At 35.7% G+C, this 17,326-nt stretch overlaps 1 long non-coding RNA gene across 2 annotated transcripts in view; it reads left to right on the forward strand.

Moving 5' to 3' along the window:
- The window catches only part of LOC104851410, a 148,829-nt gene extending 136,339 nt beyond the window's left edge, over positions 1–12,490 (forward strand). Inside the window, exons 6-7 of one of the 2 annotated variants that reach the window (XR_002024851.2) lie at positions 8,569–8,837; positions 10,752–12,490. This is a non-coding gene — a long non-coding RNA (uncharacterized LOC104851410). The remainder of the gene's footprint in view (positions 1–8,568; positions 8,838–10,751) is intronic. The other variant, XR_004518771.1, reaches the window with a different exon arrangement.
- The last annotated feature ends 4,836 nt before the right edge of the window (positions 12,491–17,326 follow it).

The following is a 17,326-nucleotide window of genomic DNA, read 5'->3' on the forward strand; positions in this document are numbered from 1 at the left end:
TGCTTTTGGCTTTTGTGTTTTCCAATCTGTTCCACTGATCCTCAGGCCTTTTTCTTTGCCAGTACCATGCTGTTTTTATCACAGTGGCTTGCAGTATAGTTTCAAATTGGGAGTTCTTATACCTGCTGTCTGTTGCCTTTTCCTCCACTGAGGATGATCAGCTCCTTTGTCAAAGATGAGGTAGCTGAGTACATCTGGATTTGCTTTTGTGTTTTCCAATCTGTTCCACTGATCCTCAGGCCTTTTTCTTTGCCAGTACCATGCTGTTTTTATCACAGTGGCTTGCAGTATAGTTTCAAATTGGGAGTTCTTATACCTGCTGCCATGTGTCTGTTGCCTAGGATGGCTTTTGCTATTCTAGGTCTCTTCTGGTTCCAAATGAATTTTTGAATTCTGTTTTCTAGTTCTCTGAAATACAGTTTTGGAATTTCAATTGGCATTGCATTAAATGTATATAGCAGTTTTGATAGTATGGCCAGTTTCACTATGTTGATTCTTCCTACCCAGGAGCAGGGGATATCTTTCCATTTTTTTTATATCCTCTTCAATTTCTTTTTTCAGAGTGCAGTTTTCAGTGTAGAGGTCTTTTGCTTCTTTCGTTAGATTGATTCCTAGATACTTCATTTTTTTGGATACTATTGTGAAGGGAATTGTTTCCCTAATTTCTCTCTCAGTGAGTCTGTTATCTGTATACAAGAAGGCTATTGATTTTTGGGTGTTCACCTTGTATCCAGTTACTCTACTAAATCTGTCAATTAAGTCTAGAAGTCTTTTGGTGGAGTTTTTTGGGTCTTCAATGTAGAGTATCATATCATCAGCAAATAATGACGTTTAACTTCTTCCTTTCCTATCTTTATTGCTTTAATTTCTTTCTCTTGTCTAATGGCTTTGGCTAATGTTTCCAGAACTATATAGAAGAGTGGTGGGCATCCTTGTCTTGTTCCTGATTTTAACATGAAGGTTTTCAGTTTTTGGCCATTCAATATTATGTTGGCTGTTGGTTTTACATAGATAGCCTTTATTAAGTTGAGATATAGACCATCTATTTCAATTTTTTGCAGGATTTTTATCATGAATGGGTGTTGAATTTTTTCAAATGCTTTTTCTGCATCTATTGAGAGCATCCTGTGGTTTTTGTCCTTGACTTTGTTAATATAATGTATTACATTTATTGACTTACGTATGTTGAAGCACCCTTGCATCCCTGCAATAAATCCGACTTGGTTAGGATGTATGATCTGCTTGATAATCCTCTGTGTTCTGTTTGCTAGTATGTTATTAAGGATTTTTGCTTCTATATTCATTAAGGAGATTGGCCTGTAGTTCTCTTTTTTAGTTGCGTCTTTCCCTGGTTTGGGAATCAAAATGATTCTTACTTCCAGGAATGAATTTGGAAGTATAGCTTCCCTTTCAATTTCATTGAAAAGTTTGAAGAGTAATGGCAGTAGTTCTTCTCTAAATGTCTTGTAAAATTCAGCAGTGAATCCATCAGGACCTGGGCTTTTCTTTGTTGGTAAATTTTTAATTACATTTTCAATTTCACTGACTGTAATGGGGGTGTTTAAAATATTTTTATCTTCTTTGTTCAACTTTGATAATTCATAAGTGTCTAAAAATCTGTCCATTTCTTGTGTGTTTTCCATTTTATTAAAGTACAGGTTCTCAAAGTAGGTATTAATGATCCTCTGGATTTCTTTTGGATCTGTTGTGGCTTTGCCTTTTTCATTCCTGATTGCATAGATCTGAGCTTTTTCTTTCCTTTTTTTTTGATAAGTTTAGCTAAGGGTTTGTCGATTTTATTTATTCTTTCAAAAAACCAACTCTTTGTTTCATTTATTTTTTTGTATCATTTTCTTAGTTTCCATTGCACTGATTTCTGCTCCAATCTTTATAATTTCCTCTCTTGTTCAAGCTTTGGGTATTTCTTGCTCTTGTTTTTCTAGGAGTCTAAGAGTCATCATTAGGTTGTTTATTTGAGCTTGCTCTATTTTCCTAGTGTGGGCATTCAATGTTATTAATTTTCCCCATAGAACTGCTTTCATTGTGTCCCATAGATTCCTGTATGTTGTATTAGCATTTTCATTTATTTGTAAAAACTGTCTAATTTCTTGTTTAATTTCCTCCATAAACCGTTGATTGTTCAGTAGAGTGTTACTCAGTTTCCATGTGCTTGTGAAGTTCCTACAGTTTCTTGGGCTATTGATCTCCAGTTTGATTGCACTATTATCTGATAATATACAGGGGATGACTTCAATTCTTTTGCCTTTATTCAGACCTGTTCTGTGAGTCAATATGTGGTCTATCTTGGAGAATGATCCATGTGCAGCCAAAAAGAATGTATATTCTGATTTTGTGAGGTGGAATACTCTGTAGACATCTATTAAGTCCATGTGTTCGAAAGCTTCGTTCAGTTCTATTATTTCATTGTTGATTTTCTGCCTAGATGATCTGTCAATTTGTGATAGTGGGGTATTTAAATCCCCCACTAAAATTGTATTAGTGCTTATTTGGTTTTTCATGTTACTTAATATTTGTTTTATATAGTTGGGGGCATTTATATTTGGTGCATATATGTTTATGATTGTCAGCTCTTCCTCTTGAATTGTTCCCTTTACAAGGATGTAGTGGTCTTCTTTGTCTCTCTTAATGAGTTTTGGTTTGAAATTTACTTTGTCTGCAAATGAGATTGCTACCCCTGGTTTTTTCTGGGCTCCTGACGTGTGGAGAATTGTTTTCCATCCTTTCACTTTCAGTCTGTGGGCTTACTTTTGCACTAGGTGTGTTTCTTGTATAAAACATATCATTGGATTTTGCTTCTTAATACATTCTGCCAGTCTATTTCTCTTGATTGGTGAATTGAGGCCATTAACATTGATGTTCTGACTTATTATTGTCATGTTATAGTCGTTTTGTTGACTCTTTTTACTTTTTCTCTCCTCTCCCTTTAGTTTCTTGCCTTGCCTGCTTGATTTGCTGTATTAGGCCTCATGGTATTGTGACCATCATTGTCCTTTTCTAGGATATTGTTTAGAATTTCTTGTAGTGCTGGTTTGGTGTTCATGAAGTTTCTCAGGTGTTCTTTGTCATGGAAGTATCTTATTTCCCCTTCTGTTTTGAAAGAGAGTTTTGCAGGACACATCAGTATAGGTTGGAGGTTGTTTTCTTTTAGGACTTGAAATACCTTACTCCAGGCTCTCCTTGACCTAAGGGTTTGTGTTGAAAAGTCTGCTGTGATTCTGATGGGCTTTCCTTTGCATGTGATTTGTTTCTTTTCTCTTACTGCTTATAGTATTTTGTTCTTCTTTTGGATTTCTGGGATCTTGGTTATTATATGTCTAGGTGTAGATTTTTTTTGGATTGTGGCTAGTTGGAGTCCTATATGCCTCACTTATCTGTATGTCTAATTCTTCCCTTCTGTTTGGGAAGTTTTCTGTCATTAATTCTGTGAACAGCTTTTTTAAGTCATTTGTGTTTTCTCCTGCTATTTCATGGATTCCTATCAGTCTTATATTATTTTTCTTTGCATCATCTAGCAGTTGTTGGATCAATTTCTCATGATCCCTTACTGTTGCTGAGAAACCTCTTTTTTTACCATCACTGACTGCAATCCTATCTTCTATTTCTGAAATTCTATCTTTGCAATATTTTATTCTGTTTTGTACAATTTCAATAGAGTTTTTAATCTCCTGGGTATCTGTTTGAATCTGTTTTATGGATTCCATTTCTTTCCTTTTTTGGGCATTCATTATTTCTATTTTTTTTTATGCTGTGTCTTCATGGCTTCTATCATAGTCTTGTGCTCATCTATTTTTTTTGTCAGTTTCTGTTCTAGAGTCTCAAATCATGACTTCCATTTTGCTCACCATCTCTCTGGTTAACTGGGATATTATTTCTGATTTGAATTTTTCTAGGGCCTGATTGATCTGTTTTGCTACCTCCTGTGCTATGGGTCCAGGGTGTCCTGCTGGTTCACTATCATAATTTTCATCCTCATTTGCCCTACTGTTTGCTATGGTGAACTGGAAATCTGTGTTTGTGTCTTGCTTAAGTTTCTTCTCATTTATTTTTGTTGTTGGGTTGTCCTTGGTTTAATTTATGGGTTATTACTTAAATCTTCCTGATATAGTTGCGTTTTAGCTTTTGAGTCTGTAATGATTCATAGACATCTTCATTTTCATAATATCAGAAAAAACAACTCATTAAATCAATCAGAATCCTTTATCCCAATTGATACATTCAGCAGCCCAATAGGATGAAGCACAGCTTGCAAATTGACCAGTTGTAGTAGTCATTAATCTATCACCTTTAAACCATGTGACTTAAATTAATATCAAGAAGCAGTCCAAAACATGTTTGCAGTGAATATGCTTTTCAATATAGCATCTTTACCATTTAGGATGGGGTGTTAGACTGATTTAGGATGAGAGGAGTAGATAAGTGAAAGAATTGGAGAAGATCTGAAGTGAAGCCAGAGGACGTAGAATGACCATACTATCTTTACAAAACTATTAACTTCAAAGAGGATAGACAGAGTGCAGGAATAAGGAGAAGAATATATCCCCTTAACATAACAGGGGCGTGCCTTCCCTTGAAGCTATGGAGCCATGAGTGAGGTAAAATGACAGGAGAAAAGAACATAAAGAAAAAAAAAAAATAATAAAAGAAGAAGTCTGAGTTAGGGCAGGAGCAAGAATAAAAGGGGAGATAAGGGGTAATATGGTAGAGCAAGAGACTGAGTTGGAAGAGAGGACAGAAAAAAGAAAGAAATTTTGGGGTGGAATGAGGCAAAGAAGAAAAAAAAAAAGAATTTGAAGGGCCTCTTTCAGACTATGTCTCTGTTGTCATATTATACCATGTGTACAGCCATGTGCAGAACCGAATCCCCTGATCTCAGCTAGCCAATGGCAAGTCCCCGCGACTCAGACTGACCTCTGTCCACAAGGCCTAAATTGAGTTTCCCAACCTGTAGGGTTGAACTCCACTCAGTTCTACTACAGGTTTCCCCTGCCCTTTCTTTAAAGATGTTCAAAGTTGGGAGCTCAGAAAAATACCCTTCATGACCACCTATGCCTCTGCGGAGTGGGGCCAAGGACTGGCCCAATCAGGAGGCTTGAGAATGTGGGGGGGGGGTTTCAAGGGCGCCTGCACAGCTACCTTCCTTGCTGGAGTTGCTGGCATGCAGTAGGGGAGATCATTGACCTGCCGGGTGGGCCCGAGCAGGTGGCTGGAGAGACCTAATTTCTCATTCTTTATGGCTGAACAGTACTCCATTTTATAGAAAAATCACATCTTCTTTATCCAGTCTCCAACTGATGGGCAAATGGGCTGTTTCCAAGTTTTAGCTATTACTAACTGTGCCACTATAAACATGGGTGTGCTTATATCACTGTGATATGATTCTTTTAATTCTTTTGGAAAGATACCCAGAAGAGGGATGGCTGGGTCAAATGGAACCTCTAGTCCATTGAAGTATCTTCATATTGATTTCCAAAGTAGTTGCACCAGTCTGCACTCCCACCAACAATGGAGAAGCGTTTCTTTCTCCCCACATCCTGCCAACATTTGTTATTGGTTGATTTCTTGATAGCAGCTATTCTTTGTGGGGTGAGGTGGAATCTCAGTGTTGTTTTCATCTGCATCGCTTGAGTGACCAGTGATGTGGAACATTTTGTCATATATTTACTTGCTGCTTTTACTTCTTTGTCTGAGAAATGCCTGTTCATTTCAGATGTCCATTTTTGAATTAGGTCTCTATATTTGGGGGGGCTGATTTTTTTAGTTCTTTGTATATTCTAGATAATAGTCCTTTGTCTGAGGAGCAGGTAAAATTTTTTTCCCACATTGTAGACTGTCTCTCAGCTCTGTTGGTGTTTTCTCTTGCAGTGCAGAAACTTTTTAATAAGATGAGATCCCATTTGTTGATTCTTTGGGCTAGTTCCTGTGCCACCGAGGATTTGTTCATAAAGTCTTTTGTTATGCCAATGTTTTCAAGAGTTCTGCCTAACTTATCTTCCAGCAAGTTTAGTATTTCTGTTTTAATATTTAGATCTTTAATCTACTTGGAGTTTAGTGTCAGTGATTCAAATATTGAAAAATATCACTCACCCTGCAAAAGTGTTTTTGAAACTCACATCTATGTTCATGTCATCACTTTTCTAGGTGAGGCCACGCTGCATGCTGAAGGGAGGAGGCTCTTGTGCTATTTCCGATAACAGATTTTTCTGGATTTAAGTCAGATGTCATCTATTAAATTCCATAGTCTATTGGCTCCTGTGTCAGTGAAATACTCAATAATCTAATTTATATAAGGAATTCTCTTCCAAAAAAACATGTCATTTAGTTTTACAAATTGCCTATCGTGTTTTTCCTAATACTCTTGGAGCACAAGAGAATGGTGAAGACTCAAGTTGAAATCTTGGCTTTGGCTTGATATATTCAATCACATTTTTCACTCTGAAAACTTATGGAAGACTTTTTAATGTCAAGATTTTGTTGAATTTTAAAATGTTTGATGGACAGGTCTCAAGTTTTTCTGTTTGGAAAAGAAAACCCAGTAAGGTAAAAACAACAAACTTAACTAAAAATATGCTCCTTAGCCAAAAGTTGAAATAAATGTCCTACAGTAGAAAATGTAAATATCAGGGGATAAGAATATGAATTTAATATAAAAGATATGTTTTCACAGGTAGGGTAGATACATTGGGCAGTTTTCATTTTGCAAACTGCATGTGATTTATCATTTGTGAGATAAGTATGTGACTTGGTTCAAAAATATATACACAGAACCATCTTGGGGAGGGAGGGAAGGAGGGAGAGAGAGAGAGAGAGAGACAGAGGCCTCAACAGGGCCTCATAATATGTATGCAAGAAAAAAGACAGCCTTCAGTATTTTGCTCCCTCTTGAAAATGTTCACCTATCAAGAAAATACTGCAATGCCCTTCCTCCTAGAGCAAAGTTGCGGGTACCCTTCTCTGAGGAAAATACAGTTTTATAGTGACGCTTCACAATACAAATGTACGTACTAGTTAGCAAGTTTCATGTATCTAGGATTACTACAAGTTGGAATGGAGGATATTGCCTATGTTCTGATTCAGTTGCTTTAAATTAAAAAAAAATATTAGCCCTGAAGTGAATAAAGGTTTTTTGTTTATTTGAATACAAATTGACAAATACAGTCACTGGGGCTATTGCTTTGATGATTATAGTTTGTCACTGGCTCTTTCTCACTCTGCTTCCCAGCTGTCATTAACTGAGCAGCTCTCCTCTACCACCCTTCTGTCATGATGTTTCTCAACTGGATTCAGCTGATAATGGAGCAAAACCTGTGAAAGTGTGAGCCAAAACAAATCTTTGCTCCTTTAAGTTGTTTCTCTGTGGTATTTGGTTACAGAGATGGAAAAGTGACTAACACACACCCATCCTACTTATTGGCATGTAATTCTCATAGGGTGGTTTCCTCCCTGGCCAGTGGATATACCAAACTTTCTCTGTCTTGAGCCTCCACTTATGAGATCATCAACTTTGTCTGTCACCCTACACAGTTGTTCCCATCCTTAAAAATCATAGAATAAATTCCTAATATGTGGGCTTGCCTGGCCAGGCATATTACAATGCAGTCTCTTGTACATATGTTAGAACTCCAAGTTGTGTTTTTGATTTGCACATTTTGGATATTCTAACTGGCACTTTCAGTACTACTTTCTAAAGTGATAGACATATTCTCTCTTTTTATCCTGAACCAAGTTGTGTGAATGAAAGTGTGTGTGTGAGTGTGTGTGTGTGTGTGTTGTCATGAAGATATTGGTTTAACAAGTTGGCCAAAGATAATTTAGTGTACTTGAAAAAATCACTTATAGGCAAAGGTTAAAATTTCTTAGTTCCAAGTATTATAGATACCTTTAATGGAACAGGATTACTGTAATTTTGGTAATTGGTGTATTTTGGTAGTGAAATAGAAATGTCCTAGCTGTGGCACCTATATAGCTACTTATAAGGTTTATAGAAATTTCCATTCAAAATTGGCCTCAGAATGAGCAGTCTCATGCTTGATATACACATGTAAACACAAAACACACATGATACTTCCATTAATTCATACATGTACACAAATACAGTCTATTTACATATGTATTTATGTACAAAAATGTTTAAGCATGGAGAAATGGATTGGGCATTCATAAGGATGGAAAAATATGGTTTTGTGATTGAGCAAAATCTTTAATCATGTTTAAATAGCTAAAATTTGTTAGTTTTTTAAAAATCCAACTTTCCCTGGGCTTTATTATTATTATTATTATTATTTTGGTATCAGAGATTTATTTTTCTCTCATTGAGTTTGTTGGTACATTTTAGATACACAGTACAGTTACATTCATCATTGGGATCTTGTACCTTTACATGACAGGTCTTGGTTCTAATTTTCTCCCCTTTGGCCTTTATTTTTAATTAGCATAAAAATCTTTGGCACATTTCAAGGCATTTGGTTTAAAAGTAGCCAAGTTGAAAGTATTTAAGAATGACACATGTTACCATTCTCAATTGCACTCTGCACTTCGTATCTATTGCAGGCATCCATCTACTTGACTCCAAAGAGAATTCTTCAGAATGAAGCCACTACACAATGAAGCAATCTGCCTTTTTGTTGCTTTCATAGTGGTTGGAGCTCACCATTAATATCTGTGTACAATTGAACTCAATGAGATTTTGGATCTGGCAAAACACCCTAGCACTGAAACACACAGCAATGAAGTACATTGCAAAGCTTATGATTTTCAAATGGAAATCTTGCTTTGGCTCTATGGAGGTGCCAAGGAGCTATGAGCAAGAGAAGACTAAGGTCTGGATGCTTAAAATTATTCATGTTGTTAATTGACACAAATGCATCAACTCATGGATCAATCTCGCATGGTCCATAACCAATCAGCATAGGGGAGCAATATTCAAAGACCTATTTTATGGTCAGTATAGAGTAAGGGCAATTCTTTATCCTACCAAAAACTGTACATATATAGACTTGTACAAAAAAAAAAAAGAATCAAACTCAACAGGCACAGTATAATGCCAGCATATTAAACTTTTTAATTCTGGCCATTCTACTCTCCTACCAAAGTAGACAAATGGACAAGGAGATTTTATGATTTTTTAATGATTTTTTTTCTTTTTATTGAGTTTATTGGTACAATCTAGGTATACAATACAATTACATTCATCATTGGGATTCTGTACCTTTACATAATAGGTCTTGATTCTCATTTTTCCCCTGGACAAGGAGATTTTAGAAATACCTATGCAATGATGAAAAGAAAGTAGTGATACTTTGGCTAGGCAGGGTGGAATGACGAATGCAACCTTTATAGCTGACAGACCTGGGTTTGAACCCAGGAAATATTCTTTACTAGCCTATTCTCTGGTTCAGTGGTTAAAACTTATATTGCTTCTATTTCCTCATTTGCAAAATATGGGGGATAAAATATATCTTATCACTTTTTTGGGTAAAATTTGTAATACTTTCTAGCACATTGTAGTTGCTTGTATGAGTCAGGGTTCTACAGAGAAATAACACAAATAATATATATGTGTGTATATACATGAAAAGACTTATTAGAAGGGATTGGCTCATACAATTATAGAGCCAAACAAGATCTAAGATCTAAAATCTGAAAGACTGAGAGTTAGGAAAAGTGCTTATGTTACCTCTACACTGATGGCAAGAGAGAACTTGCTCTAGTTTGTGCAGTCAGGAAGAAGGACTTGCCCCTTCTTTGAGCAGGGCCAGCCTCTCATTATATTTATCTATTCAATTTACCAAATGGAATTTACCCATATTAGGAGGTCATTCTGCTTTACTTAGGCCATCAATTTATACTTAAATTACTTAAAGACACTCAGAGAAACACCCAGAATAGCATTTGACCAAATATCCACACACCTTATGACCCAGTCAAATTGACAATAATGAACAAAAATACAATTAATTTTCTTTTCCAAGCCCTGAGTAAGTTTAATTAAAATTCTGATGAAATCCAAATTTCATATTTCACTTCCAACTCAATTCATTTACATTAAAAATTCAAAAACTATTATTTGTTTTTATTACTGCTATGGCACATAACTGTTACTAATAAAATAATTGCTCAAAGTCAAGAAAGCATTAGAAATTAAAATAATATCCTCAATATGAGAGAAAAAAGAAATTAAAATAATAAAAATAACTCATTTATATATTCATATTTTTCTAAAAACTCAGTTTCTAAAAATTCAGAAATATTTTAATGTTTCTGTTAGTATAAGTCACAAGCATATGGTTGGCCATGTAATTATAGTGCCTTGGAAGCATTTCCATTTTGTAACATCAGGTAGCAATGTCAGGGCTGATGAGAATTTTGTATAGTAGGTAATTTCTTGGCCAACAGGGTACAAAATGGACATTTCTAACTTCACTTACTGTAAGTATTTGCTGTCTGAAAAGCCAAGCTTGTGACTCACTTAGAAGGTCTCCATGTGTACAAACCACTGCTGTCAGGAAGAAAATTGAATTCCCTAATTCAATGGAAAGAGTCAAAATCTGGTCCTTCATAAAGCAGGGTAGACTGAGAATCTGGTTACCCTGATTTCAGACATTGCATCAAAACTGTGACCTCAAGCAGCCTCAATTCTCCTTAGAAAGTAGGAACTGGGCAAAGAGGGCTTGAATGACCTTCCAAACACCTCCCTTAATGCTAAAAACTGTGTTCATCTCGTTCTATACCAGTTGACCTGCCTGGGCCAGGTGTGTGTACAGAGCTTGCTGCTTTGATGAGTTTAGACAGGCCACCTACACAGCTCACCCCATCTTCTGAGTGGACACACTCTTCGGAGGGAACCAGACAAGAACCTGTGAGGACAACTTTGCTGTCACCCCTGTCTGAGCCAAGAAGGAAAGTACATTTTTTCCAAGTGCAAGCTCTGAGCTTCTGAAACTCAACAGCACAACGGCACAGTGGGACTGATATCAGGAGCTCATGCAGAAAATAAAAGATTGGAAAAACACCCCTTTACTGGGGCTACAGTCACATAAGTATGAAGTCAATGCAAAAAGGAGATCCACTTCTTAAGAAAACCTGTTAATATTCTAGATTATTTAAAGATTATATCTAATTTTCTCTGAACAAATTCAAATATGGGCAAACACATGTATATATTTCCTGAGTAAAATATGTCATAAAATACATCAGTAAAATACATCAAAGGAGAAACTCTATGGGCTGCTTCCTGGAAAGCAATATTGTCATTCACTAAAAGTCATTAAGGGGTTCTATCAATTTCTTTGTCATGTAGATTAAAGAATGTAGCTTGCTGTGCATTGGATATGGGTTGAATGTGGCCCTCAAAGGCTTATGTGTGGGAAGTTTGATCCTTATTGATGGGCTTTAGCAGGCAGAGCCTAGTGGGAGGTCCTTAGATCACGGTGGGTAGACTGACTTCAGAATGGTGTGTGGGACCTTAGCTTTTCCTGGTTTCTTCTTTTTATATGGGATTTCTTGCTTCCATATGTGCTTTTGCTATTGTGACACTTTTGGCTGCTAGACTCTCACCAGAGTTAAACTGATGCGGGTGCCTTATATTTGATCCTTTAGAATTGTGAGCTGTATAAACGTTTTTCTTTTTTAGCTTGTCTTAGCTGTTTCCTTATATTAACAAAAAAAAGGCTAATTCAGGGACTGACAGTGAGATGTCTGAAAGTGAGACTTAAGAAGGCTACAGTGGGATTTCTCAGAAGCAGATTTTAACACAAATATCGGTAACAAAGGTTTTTAGGGAAGTGTTCACAGGAGAAGTCCATATGCAGTACAGAGCTTTGGATAAAGCTAATCAGTTTTAGTTGTGGAGAATAGGATCAGCTTGTTCTTCATGGAGTCTCTCATGTGTAGGCTGAGGTTCCGTTTGCCTCCCCCGAAGATGAGAAGCTGGGCTTTCAATGGGCTGAGAACTCCCCAGTACTTGCTGCGCCTTGAGATGTCTGCAGGAAAATGGACTCAGGAACTCTTGAGGAAATTATCCAAAGAAGAGTATCAGGAGGATGCAAGGAGATCTAGGAAGAGCAATGAATGTCTTCCATAGGCCAAGCCTGTCTCTGCTAAGACACTCTGCATAATGCCTTGGTTTCTGCAGGATGGTGGTTGGAAGGTTTGTGGGATGGGTTCTAAATATCCCTCTCCCCATGGTTTGCACCAAGGCTATAACTGATTTTTTTCTCATCTTCACCACTCATCCATCAAGATTCTGTTCTGTCCACTTAAGGTCAAAGCATATGATTCCTAATGTAACTTAGACCTTAATTCCGAAGGAGGAGTCTAGGTCATGAGGGATTTAACTCCCAACTGTTATTCTTTTCAAGATATAGTTGTCATTGGCCATTTTTAGTGAAAACAGCATGAAAGTATTAGAGATGTCCTAAAAGGATCCTGGAGGTATAGTTTTAGGATGGCTTACAATGGATCATTATTCACTTTTAGGACTCTTACACACAAAATGTAGAATACAATGATTTTAAAGTTCAGATATTTATTTAATATAATTTTTATTGTAATAAAAAGAAAGTTCAGTACAATAAATCTGCCAATTTAATTTGGTTTTCTAGCACATTTTGACACATAGGCAGCTATTTCAAGTTTAAATAAATAGATGCTTTGTATGTATTCTGTGTGCACAAATGTATGCGATCATTTTAACAAATTATAGTCCCTATAGTTATTAACAAAGACAACTAATGAAGTCTAGTTTCCCAAGAAGAAAAAACAGTGCAAACAATATTCTTTTCTTTTTTTATATACTTAAAAGAGTATTGAGAAAAAGATTTGTTTGGGTAGTCAAAATTTTCTACCCAAAGAACAAGCATTGGACATATGGAAGTCTCTGTTTAATGAAACATGAAATGAATTAAATAGTTGGGACACTGCAGGCTTCTCTTGGAGAAAAAGCAGAACTGTGTAGAGAAGCTTTCCCTCAGGACTCACACTTTCTCCTTCCTGACATAGTAGTGTCAGGATGGGTCCAAGGGGCTCTAACAGTGAGCCTGCTGATTACAAAATAATGAGCTACACTTCATTCTCCACTGCTTTTTAAACATTCCTTCATTCATTCATTCACAAAAACAGTATTTGCTAAGTACTTAGCCTGCATAAGCCTCATTTACTGGAGCCAAAAAAATTGCAAGGCATAGAAGCCAGTGTCCACAGCTCTTTTCATTTGTTGCTCTTTCATTGGAAGCGACTTGAGATGAGATCGGGCGAGTTCCGGGTGGTATGGCCACTTCAAATCAAACTCTCCTCACTATTTTTGACGTAAGGTTGAGGAATGAGTGATCTTACAGATTTGGAGATCCCCAAGACTATCTTCAGGCTTAAATGGCATTGGAAGGATGTGTAGGACTTGGACAATCTGTTATGATCATGATTATGGCTCATTGCAGTGAAAAGATACACATTACATTGCACCCCCGAAATTGTACAATTTAAAATTGTTACAATGTATAATGATTATCTTTTCTATATATTGCCTATAAGATAATATGAATTTTTTAGTACTGTTTCATATTCTACCTCAAAATCCAATGAATATTTTGCTAAAATCTGGAGTCAAAAAGGTACAGAGTGATAGAGCAGCAACTCTGGTACAGGATGCGATGATGCCATTTAATAGCCTGGTATTTTCTGGATGGCTTCTTCCATACAAGGTAAGAATCTTCATTTCAGTACATTTGCAGAGTTTAGCTTTAAAACTCAATGATACAAAAACAAAGTAGGTGTATGAAGAATTTATCTGAACAAAACAAAGAACATGTATGAGATCCTCATAGGTTACATCATATTTACTGGTGAAAAACTGAAAGACTTTTCCTTAAACGTTATTCTTTTGAGAGTGGATATCCAGTTTCCCCAGCAACAAGACAAAGAACAGGAGGAGTCTCACTTGCTGCTTCTATCCAACATAGTATCATAGGAACCAACCAGAGAAGTTAGGTAAGAAATATCATAAAAGCCATCCAAATTCAAAAGGAAGAACTATAATTACATGGTCTTATAAAAAAGCCCCTGAAGAATAAACATACACATACACACACACACACACACACACAATTTAAAATTAATAAATGTGTTCAGTAAATTGCAAGATATAATCTCATCTATAGTAGCATCAAAAAGAACAAAATACTGAAGAATAAACTTAATCTAAGGAAGTGAAATACCTGTGCCCTGAAAAGTACAAACTAGTGATGAAAGAAATTAAAGAAGACACCAATAAATACGATGTATTCATGTGTTGAAATAATTAATGTGGTTAAGATACAGATTTAACCCACAGTGATCAGATTCAGCAAATCCCTATTAAAATACTAGCAATTTTTTTAGAGATAATAAAAGTAATCCTAAAATTTATATGGAACCCCAAATGATCCTGAGTAGAAGGGCAATATTTATAGAATGAGCTGTTGTATTCCTGATTTGAAAATAATGATAAAGCAACAGTAATTAAAACAGTGTTATGGTGGCCCCAAAACAGGCATGCATACCAATGCAGCAAGTGAGAGGGACCAGAAATACTTGTGCACACGGTAAGTGTGATGAGGGTGGTAAGTGCATACAGTAGGCAACAGGGAAATGACAGTCTCTTCAACAATAGTATGGGGAAAACTGGAACTCCTCATGCAAATGAGTGAAATTGCACCCTTAGTGTGTGCGTCCGTGTGTGTGCACAAGAGCATATATACATCTACTCGAAATGGATTTAAAACTTAAATGTAAACCCGAAATTGTATTAAACATGTGAGAAAGCCTTCATGATGTTGGCCTTACCAATGATTTCTTGTATAAGACACCTAAAGTACAAATATTAAAAGCAAGAGTAGACAAGTAGGACTCCATCAGACAGAAAAAATCTGTGCCCACCAAAGAAAAATATCGACAGAGTGAAAAAATAACCTAAAGAATAGGAGAAAAACTTGCAAACCATGTGTCTTATAAATTCAATATTCAAAATATGGAAGAAACTTCTACAATTAAAGAACAGAAATGTCCTAAGTAATTTGTTCTAAGTAATCTGATTAAAAATAGATGAAAGATTTTGAACTGCTGCCTATTAATCATTTAATGAGCCTCCTTTGTAGCATGCTAGGTATTTAATCCAGAGCCTCACACTTGCTAAATATGCAAGCTACCACTGAACTACCTGTTAGCATCAATAAATGTTTTTGAAAGCAGAAATTAAATGCAAGCACCTATTGTATGTGGAGGTAGAAAAGACACAGTCCTATGCGAGAAGCAACTATGCAGTGACAAGTCATGCTGTGAATGCCATGCAAGGGTTTTGGTTTCTGTATATGAGAAATGGTCATATTGGTTTCTATTTGCAGAAATTGAACAGTGGTAATTACTGTGGTCATGGTTTGCACAGTATCAGGCATTAGTTGGTTAAGCCAATAATTCTAATTATAGACATCTGAATTAGGAGGCTTTTTATAGCTGAGAAATGATAGTCTAATCAAGATAATGTGGTCATTAATTATATTTTTAGAAATCTTTTTTAAAAATCATGCAGGGTAATTTATACTATAATCTTTTAATGCTTCTGTTTAATTATGGTGAAAAGTACCAAGTGTTCAATTTAAATGAGACATGAAATACTTTTCTTGCTAGTATATATTTACTCCAATATAAATCACATGCTGATTAAATCCTACTGAAAGGAAACTTTTAAATTTATGAAATATTATATTTTAAAAGTAGAAATATTTATTATTAGAGGAAAACATGCTGAGTCGCTAGTGTTTTTAGAAAACTATTTATTATAGACAAATTATTTAGTATTAAAAGTTAAAACTGATTCTTTTTACTGTCTCATCTACTTAAATAGCTGGACGTTGTCTATACAGATGTACAGATATACAGATGGGAATTTCAGACCAATGCAGACTATGTGGCAAATTCTTTGAGTCACTGAGAAGTACTTTGGCAAAACTAAAAACAGATCATGGGCTCTAGATTCAGACGCACTTATGGGACCTCAAGAAAGTTCCTTTATTTCATTAACTGCCTCTATTTTCTGGCTTGTAAAGTAAATAAATGATTCATTGTTCCATCTGCAAAGATGGGTTGAAGCACTATGGGGGACTTCTCAGTATTTAGTAGTTAAAACAAACACGGTAGTAATTATAACTGTTGCTTCCAGTGGGTTTAAAAAAAATCTGGAATGGTCTTATAGCATCAATAATGTCATTTTTAAATTTAAGAAGAAAATAATACAGAGAAGTAACTGGGTTTGGTTCCAGGGGCCAGTGCAAAGTGGGCCTCTGCCATCTTTTTTGTGCCAGGAATAAAGAAAAAGCTTGAAGTATATATCATACTCTGGAATTTTCAGGAGTCTGATTCCAAAATCCACTATGGATACCAGAACCTAAAGATGTTCAAGTTTCTTATAAAAAATGCATAGCATTTTTATAAAAAGCACGTAAATCCTCCTGTATACTTTGAATCATTTCTAGATTATTTATGTCTCTAAATACAGTGTAAATGCTATATAAGTTTTTGTTTCACTTGATGATTTAAGGAATAATGACAAGAAAAAAATCTATATGTGTTCTTTACAGATGCAATTAAAAAAAAAACAACCTATTTTTGATCCATAGTTGGTTGAGTCTGTGGAGGCAGAACTGTAGACCTGTGGGTATGGAGTCTGACAATCTATGTGCATATAGAAATGTATATTAGATTATACATATGCATATGCTCATGTGTGTGTGTGTGTGTGTGTGTGTGTGTATATTCATTCACATTCATACACTTATATACATTTGAGATTACTATTTGTTATGCTCATATGTGTACCAATATTATGATAATGTAAAATGTCTTTATGCAAGACATTTGATGAAATATTTCCATCTGAATCTAGATAAGAGATCAATAATGTCAATTGTATAAGCATTTCATCTTTCCTTGTTTTAAGATTTTTCAAAATAAAACACTGGCCAGAAAAAGGAAAAAATTGTTTTATTTCCTTCAGAATTAAACATTGTAATTATAGCATATTTTTTGAATCAGGGTAGAGAAACAACTGGTGTTCATTTGTGTCAATCTAGTAGCAGTTCACTGCACACACCAGTGATGGCTAACCTTTTAGAGAGCAAGTGCCAAACTACAACGCCAAACTCACTTATTTATTGAAAAGTGCCAACACTGCAGTTAAACCTCAATGCTGAGGTTTTAGTTAGAAAAACAACTCGTACATTAATATCTTTTGTCTTAAAAGAAAAACACAATAACGCCTGCCGTAGGTTTACCACCACTG

This window comes from Fukomys damarensis, unplaced genomic scaffold (genome assembly GCF_012274545.1).
Source record: "Fukomys damarensis isolate Sample0158 unplaced genomic scaffold, DMR_v1.0_HiC HiC_scaffold_24, whole genome shotgun sequence".
Lineage (NCBI taxonomy): Eukaryota > Metazoa > Chordata > Mammalia > Rodentia > Bathyergidae > Fukomys > Fukomys damarensis.